Raw genomic sequence first — 8,903 nt, forward strand, 5'->3', positions numbered from 1 at the left:
GTCTTTAGTATGGCATGTATGTGAAAGGCACACTTACTTTGAGCACTTGGCACATATGCATTGGGGTCTGGGCCCCGAATCTTTTCAGCCCCTAGCAACACCCTTGCATATAGGAAATATTAATAAGATTTCTAGGATTTCTTTATGTGGCAGGTGAAAAGCTGTAATTAGAAAAAGAGGGTCGGCCTGGGTTTGGTGAAATATAGCCTGCAGAAAGAGTTAGTAGATGATTAATTGATTTGTTAGGTTGTTTTATATGCTGCACCTTGTAGGTAGATGGGTTTGGGTGATATATGAGGGTAAAAAGTGGATGTGAACTGAACATGAGTGAGGGAAGAAGGGACGGATTGATGTGGATAGAAGGGACATAGAAGTAATGAACACAGTGAGAAAATACTGCAAGATACCTGAGCTGTGGGCAACTTCATCCTGCACCATCGACGCAGTATGAGGGGGGGGGGGGGCGGTACATATCCATCAGGGCATTTATACCCTTGAGATTTGCCTAGTGTACCTCGGTTATCCCTGAGTATCGATCTGTGTAGTAGACTACTTTCTTCACCATTCTATCTATTGTTATACTGGTGTTATATACCCTTTTATTATTGTCTTTTTGTCTTAAGTGGCACTGTTTCCCAGATGTACTCCCTGATGAACCCTGTAGGGGGGGAAATGCATTGGGGTAGAGAGAAATCCCTATATGCGGGTCTGTTTAGGGTATTTAGGGTAGGCGCGAGGACGGAGGATTTCCACCATTAGGAGATTCCTCCAGGCTTTAGGGGTGAGCAATAGGGTGTATCTAGGGAAAGATACCCCCACCTGTTGAATACTCCCCCAACTCTGCCTAACTACCTTCCCGTATGGTGTTTATCGTATCTATGTTCTTCGTCACTGACTGGGATTTGTACTTTTATGTATATGACCTGATTGATAGGATTATAATAAATATCAACATTTTAGGGTCTTTTTCTTGATTTTGTTTAGTGCTGTTTAATAGTAGGACCTATGTTTATCTGGTTGTAGAATCACTTTGTCTGTTTTTTCCAACTTTGTTTGGTCAGCTTGCATGGCATTTATGTTTCTCGCACTGTCTAACTGCCATGGTTAACTGCCAGGTGCTTAGACAATATGGTGCTTTGGCGAAGCTGGTGCTTTGGCTCATGCTTGACCCCAACAAGTACGTTCCCTTGTCTACATTTATATGCAGTGTGATCATAGAACTAAACTTATTAAAGGGGATGGGAACGAGCTTCCATAGCATCGTGGGTGACGGTAGGGAGGCACGTTCCCATCACAGCCTGTTATTGACTGCCTCCCCCAATGCCGGATGTTTTCATCCGCATGACGGAGAGATGCCGCTACGGCCCTGCCGGCATCAGAAGCAATTCAGGTGCCAGGTAGCGAGGTAAGTATGACCAGTATAAGGGGCCTGGCATATGGGGGTGCATTATAGATCTTGGATAACCCCTTTAACCTAATAATCAGTTAAGCAAGACACACAAGAAGAGATGCTATGTGTAGATAAAGAAACATAATGTAAGGATCTGTATGGACCATTATATTACTATAGATCACAAGCTTTATAACAGTAACATAAATCACATCAGATCAATCATTTTTTTTTTTTTTTAGTGCATAAAGACACAGCTGGTGAAGATGTGTGCACCTTTTATTATAGCTATAGATGTGGCCGGCTTTTATTGTCTATATAGATGTGGGCATCTTTTTATCATATCTATGATAAGATGAGATATGATAAGAATTCGATCTATCTATTAGAATTCTATCTATCTATATATCTATCTATCTATCTATTTTTCGGGATATCATGTATTCACAGATTTAACAGCAAGGTTGAGAGTGAGGTCAGTATATCCAAATTCAAATGTATTGTGTAACCAAAGTAGTATCGGGTTATGCTACATTTATGTAAAAGAATTGTTTCATATTCATTATTATTCTTGTCTTACAACGTTGCCCCCGGTTGCCACACATACATATGTATGATTTCCTACCATATTTATTTGAAAAGAGATTTTCTCATATTTGATAATGATTGACAGAGGTTTAAGCAAAAAAACTGAGAGGGGAATACGGAAGGTGATGGAAACTGATAAGACCACTTTAGGGAGAAGAACAATCAAAGTATATTTTATTATTTTCAGAAGGTAAGATAAAAGTTTCTTTCCAGAATTAAAGTAAAATTAAATAAAGTAATACAGTAGATTTTTTCCTACAAACATAGAAAAACCAATGGCTCTGTACACTTCAGAGTACAAGTATGGTCCAAATTATCAAGGGATTCTTACATTTTCATAGTTAATTATCCATCACAAGACTGATCTAGAGTAACATGTTATACTATACATTAATTTACAACATTGATTGATGCTCTATTAATCTACATAGCATGTACGACATTGGATTTCAAGCCAAAGTACTAACACTTATGTATAATTTCACTGAAGATTCACATTGAAATTCAGAGAAAATTCATAGGGCAACAAGGTCTGTGTTTGTTCACAGCAAATAAGCCTGATAGGAACAATGCTGTCATTGATGGATTGTAAATATAATTATAATCTTTCCACTCGGAGAGAGTAAACAATTTTCTTCTGATAATCATAAAATAAATGATCAGTGACTTAATATCATAGTTATTACACAAGTACATTAACATGGTTAAGATTTATAGCACGTCCATCAAATCCGTAACATTCTCGTAACTGCATCATTGGAACCCTGATAGTAACCTGATTGATGACCATGAAGCTTCAGGCTCGTGTTTATTAAATAAATAAGGCAAATTGTGTGCAATAAAATACTGTACTTGCTATAGGATAACAGCATAACAGATTTCATCATACATGGACCTTAAGAAAATATTCTAGTATTCAACATCTTGCAGTGGAATAAAATAAATGTCTCTTCCTACAATTGAGGTAAAGAGGACAAGTAAAAAGAGCACATACAAGTTAAAGAGGTCTTGTCACCTCTCCAGACATGCCTATTTTTGTAAAGACTTCCATTCCCCATGAGATATTGCTGGGCCATCTTTTTACAGTATGTATGTCTGCACTGTGCTTTATCTTTGTTACTCCTCCTAGAAATGTATGAATAAATTGACAGTTAGATGTCCCCTATACTCTGTTATACTTTCCAGTCAAGGCAGACTGTGCAGGAACACACACCCTTTTGACAAGGGAAATACAGTTGCAAGAAAAAGTATGTAAACCCTTTGGAATGATATGGATTTCTGCACAAATTGGTCATAAAATGTGATCTGATCTTCATCTAAGTCACAACAATAGACAATCACAGCCTGCTTAAACTAATAACACACAAATAATTAAATGTTACCATGTTTTTATTGAACACACCATGTAAACATTCACAGTGCAGGTGGAAAAAGTATGTGAACCCCTAGACTAATGACATCTCCAAGAGCTAATAAGAGTGAGGTGTCAGCCAACTGCAGTCCAATCAATGAGATGAGATTGGAGGTGTTGGTTACAGCTGCCCTGCCCTATAAAAAACACACACCAGTTCTGGGTTTGCTTTTCACAAGAAGCATTGCCTGATGTGAATGATGCCTCACACAAAATAGCTCTCAGAAGACCTACGATTAAGAATTGTTGACTTGCATAAAGCTGGAAAGGGTCATAAAAGTATCTCCAAAAGCCTTGCTGTTCAACAGTCCATGGTAAGACAAATTGTTTATAAATGGAGAAAGTTCAGCACTGCTGCTACTCTACCTAGGAGTGGACATCCTGTAAAGATGACTGCAAGAGCACAGCGCAGACTGCTTAATGAGGTGAAGAAGAATCCTAGAGTGTCAGCTAAAGACTTACAAAAGTCTCTGGCATATGCTAACATACCTGTTAGCGAATCTACAATACGTAAAACACTAAACAAGAATGGATTTCATGGGAGGATACCACAGAGGAAGCCACTCCTGTCCAAAAATAACATTGCTGCATGTTTACAGTTTGCACAAGAGCACCTGGATGTTCCACAGCAGTACTGGCAAAATATTCTGTGGACAGATGAAACCAAAGTTGAGTTGTTTGGAAGAAACACACAACACTATGTGTGGAGAAAAAGAGGCACAGCATACCAACATCAAAACCTCATCCCAACTGTGAAGTATGGTGGCGGGGGCATCATGGTTTGGGGCTGCTTTGCTGCGTCAGGGCCTGGACGGATTGCTATCATCGAAGGAAAAATGAATTCCCAAGTTTATCAAGACATTTTGCAGGAGAACTTAAGGCCATCTGTCCACCAGCTGAAGCTCAACAGAAGATGGGTGTTGCAACAGGACAACGACCTAAAGTATAGAAATAAATCAACAACAGAATGGCTTAAACAGAAGAAAATCCGCCTTCTGGAGTGGTCCAGTCAGAGTCCTGACCTCAACCCGATTGAGATGCTGTGGCATGACCTCAAGAAAGTGATTCACTCCAGACATCCCAAGAATATTGCTGAACTGAAAAAGTTCTGTAAAGAGGAATGGTCAAGAATTACTCCTGACCGTTGTGCACGTCTGATCTGCACCTACAGGAAACGTTTGGTTGAAGTTATTGCTGCCAAAGGAGGTTCAACCAGTTATTAAATCCAAGGGTTCACATACTTTTTCCACCTGCACTGTGAATGTTTACATGGTGTGTTCAATAGAAACATGGTAACACTTAATTCTTTGTGTGTTATTAGTTTAAGCAGACTGTGATTGTCTATTGTTGCGACTTAGATGAAGATCAGATCACATTTTATGACCAATTTGTGCAGAAATCCATATCATTTCAAAGGGTTCACATAGTTTTTCTTGCAACTGTATATGAATATCTTTTATTATTTACAATGCATTAGTGCCATTTAGTTTATAATGTAATACTGTAAAATGTGCAGATTTCAATCACACTGTGTAAGCCCCCCTTATTCAACAGGGTAACCTCATTTAAACACTAAGGGGAATGTATCATTTTCAGTGGTTTTGGTGTCTTTTTTTGTGTTGTGTTTTGAACCTTAGCAACGCTCCTCTGTCTTCTGTTTACATAACACAGTCTGTGTTCAGCAAGTCTCCACTGTTATGTAAACAGGAGACAGATGAGCGTTGCTAAGGCTCAAAATGGGCCACTTTAAAGCAATTTTTGCAATAGAAATGTACAATTTCAGTAATTGAAGTATATTACAAAAATGTAGAACCAAGAAAAAGGCCTCAATATACAAAGCTATGAGTCTGGGCATAGAATTGAAAACCATATAAACCTACCATTTATATTTTGATTACTTTGGGCATTTTTTGTTGTTTGTTGATTAACAACATTGTAGGTTTATATTACAAAAATGGTCAGTATCACTGCCCCTATACATTACACATATAAAAAGAATTGAATCTTTGTAAGGTCGAGCCAAATTTATGAAACGGCTTAAAGTAATAATATATTTGGCGCAAGGGAAATGTGGTGTACAGCTATGTCTATAAATGTACACCATTTACATCATAAACGAGACTTAAAGCTGTTCTAATGTGAAATCCTCAACTACTTTTCACTCCACTTGTAGAAGTGGCAAGGCTCACCAAATGCTTCAAAATTTGACCAAATGTCGCACAAATATGCACCAAATGTTGCACGTGGGCATCACTTGCAACATTTTACACTATAAAACTGGCAAAACAGATTTGCTAAATGTCCCTCTAACATTGTACTCATGTAAAAGAAGAAGCTAGTCAGCAGGAACTGTATTACTGAAATTCCTGCACAGATTGGCGGTCAGGTGCAGCTCTGTGAGCTACAGTACATTGCTACATGTTTGCACTGTTCTCTACCTATGCTACATGTATTGTACTTCTATCTACCTGCACTACTGTACATGCGTTGCACTGTTTTTACCTACTGTGTTGCTCTCTACTTGTACTGTATTTCTATCTACGCTTAGTACATTTACTTACATACCTGAACTGCATGTACTGCCCTGCTCTCTACATGCTCTGCATGTACTATACTGCCATATACCCGTGCTACATACTGTGTATAGTACAGCTCTCTACTTGTTTCCCATGTACTGACCTGCTACCTACCTGTACTGCTCTCTACCTGTCCTTCATGCACTGTACTATTTGATACCTGTATATGTACTGTTCATTAACTGCACTACATGCACTATGCTACCACTAGAGTTGAGCGAACACCTGGATGTTCGGGTTCGAGAAGTTCGGCCAAACTTCCCGGAAATGTTCGGGTTCGGGATCCGAACCCGACCCGAACTTCGTCCCGAACCCGAACCCCATTGAAGTCAATGGGGACCCGAACTTTTCGGCACTAAAAAGGCTGTAAAACAGCCCAGGAAAGAGCTAGAAGGCTGCAAAAGGCAGCAACATGTAGGTAAATCCCCTGCAAACAAATGTGGATAGGGAAATTAATAAAAATAAAAATAAAATAAATAAAAATTAACCAATATCAATTGGAGAGAGGTCCCATAGCAGAGAATCTGGCTTCATGTCAGCAGAGAATCAGTCTGCATGTCATAGCAGAGAATCAGGGTTCACATCAGACACCACTGTAACAGTCCATTGTCATATATTTGGGCCCAGGCACCCAGGCAGAGGAGAGAGGTCCCTTAACAGAGAATCTGGCTTCATGTCATTAGAGAATCAGTCTGCATGTCATAGCAGAGAATCAGGCTTCACGTCAGCCACCACTGTAACAGTCCATTGTCATATATTTAGGCCCACGCACCCAGGCAGAGGAGAGAGGTCCCGTAACAGAGAATCTGGCTTCATGTCAGCAGAGAATCAGTCTGCATGTCATAGCAGAGAATCAGGCTTCACGTCAGCCACCACTGTAACAGTCCATTGTCATATATTTAGGCCCAGGCACCCAGGCAGAGAAGAGAGGTCCCGTAACAGAGAATCTGGCTTCATGTCAGCAGAGAATCAGTCTGCATATCTTAGCAGAGAATCAGGCTTCACGTCAGCCACCACTGTAAAAGTCCATTGTCATATATTTAGGCCCACGCACCCAGGCAGAGGAGAGAGGGCCCGTAACAGAGAATCTGGCTTCATGTCAGCAGAGAATCAGTCTGCATGTCATAGCAGAGAATCAGGCTTCACGTCAGCCACCACTGTAACAGTCCATTGTCATATATTTAGTCCCACGCACCCAGGCAGAGGAGAGAGGTCCCGTAACAGAGAATCTGGCTTCATGTCAGCAGAGAATCAGTCTGCATGTCATAGCAGAGAATCAGGCTTCACGTCAGCCACCACTGTAACAGTCCATTGTCATATATTTAGGCCCACGCACCCAAGCAGAGAAGAGAGGTCCCGTAACAGAGAATCTGTATCACGATCGGCGTAACTGTCACATACGTGACACGGAGGGAGGAAAAGGGGGAGGCCCTGCCCTAGTGAGAGGGAAGGTGGTGACCCCTGACTCACCTTGCGTCTGGCACCTGGCTGCCCTGTCGTCCCTAGACGGGTTCCTCACCCGTACGCCGATCACGTGCCTAAAACCCTGGCTTTCCCTAGGATGAGCCCTAGATAGTGAACAGGGCGGTGGGAACACTAGTCCGCACCACTAGCTCTAGAGGAAAACACCAAGGGGAGGACAGACAATACAAACTAAACATATAATCCCAGGTGGGCAACAACAGGAGACAACAAAAGCCCAACCGGGATCCGGAGGGTAGCACTCTGGAACAACAACCAGATTCTCAGCTCCAGTGGGTCAGCATAGATGTCCAGGCAGGAAGCTCTATAACTGGCAACAAGAGAAGTGTGAGAGGAGAATATAAGGAGTTTGGGAGTGGCAGACAAGAAACAGCTGAGGAGGAGAAGCTACGGATCCCTGAGTGAGACAAAAAGGATAGTAAGGCAAACACAGAAAACAAACACTAAGAAACACCGTGATCTTTAGACATAGAGCGCGCAGCCACCCGCTGCGACTTCCTGACCCCGGGTATAACGGAGTCAGACGTGGCTCTTGACACCCTCGTGACAGTACCCCCCCTTTCACGAGGGGCCTCCGGACACTCAGGACCAGGTCTCTCCGGATGAGAGACATGGAAAGCCTGAATCAACCTGTTGGCGTTTACCTCTGACGCTGGAACCCACATTCTTTCCTCGGGACCGTAACCCCTCCAATGCACCAGATACTGAAGAGAGCGGCGGACCCGACGAGAATCAACAATTCTGGATATTTGAAACTCCAGATTACCATCCACAACAACAGGAGGAGGTGGCAGCGGTGATGGTTCTAGAGGTGGAACATACTTCTTGAGCAACGACTTATGGAAGACGTTATGGATCTTAAAAGTCTGAGGTAGCTCCAGGCGAAAAGCCACAGGGTTAATGACGGCTACAATTTTATAAGGACCAATGAACCTAGGACCCAGTTTCCAAGAGGGAACCTTCAACTTAATATTCCTAGTAGACAACCACACAGTCATTCACTCCTAGGTCCGGACCTGGCGACCGTTTCTTATCGGCCATGCATTTGTATTTACCACTCATATTTTTCAAGTTAGCTTGCACCTTCTGCCATACCGATGAAAGAGATGAAGAAAACCGTTCCTCTTCGGGAACCCCAGAAGACCCCCCCTCTTTGAAAGTACAAAATTGGGGATGAAAACCGTATGCACCAAGAAATGGTGACTTGCCAGTGGATTCCTGACGGCGATTATTTATGGCAAACTCGGCTAACGGTAAATATGATGACCACACCTCTTGGTTTTCAGACGCAAAACACCTTAAATATGTTTCTAGGTTTTGGTTGGTACGCTCAGTCTGTCCATTCGACTGAGGATGGAAAGCTGAGGAAAAGGATAAGTGTACCCCTAAACGGGTACAAAAAGCTTTCCAAAACTTAGAAAAAAACTGGGTTCCCCGATCCGAAACCACATCGGAA

Source organism: Bufo gargarizans, chromosome 5, assembly GCF_014858855.1.
Source record: "Bufo gargarizans isolate SCDJY-AF-19 chromosome 5, ASM1485885v1, whole genome shotgun sequence".
NCBI lineage: Eukaryota > Metazoa > Chordata > Amphibia > Anura > Bufonidae > Bufo > Bufo gargarizans.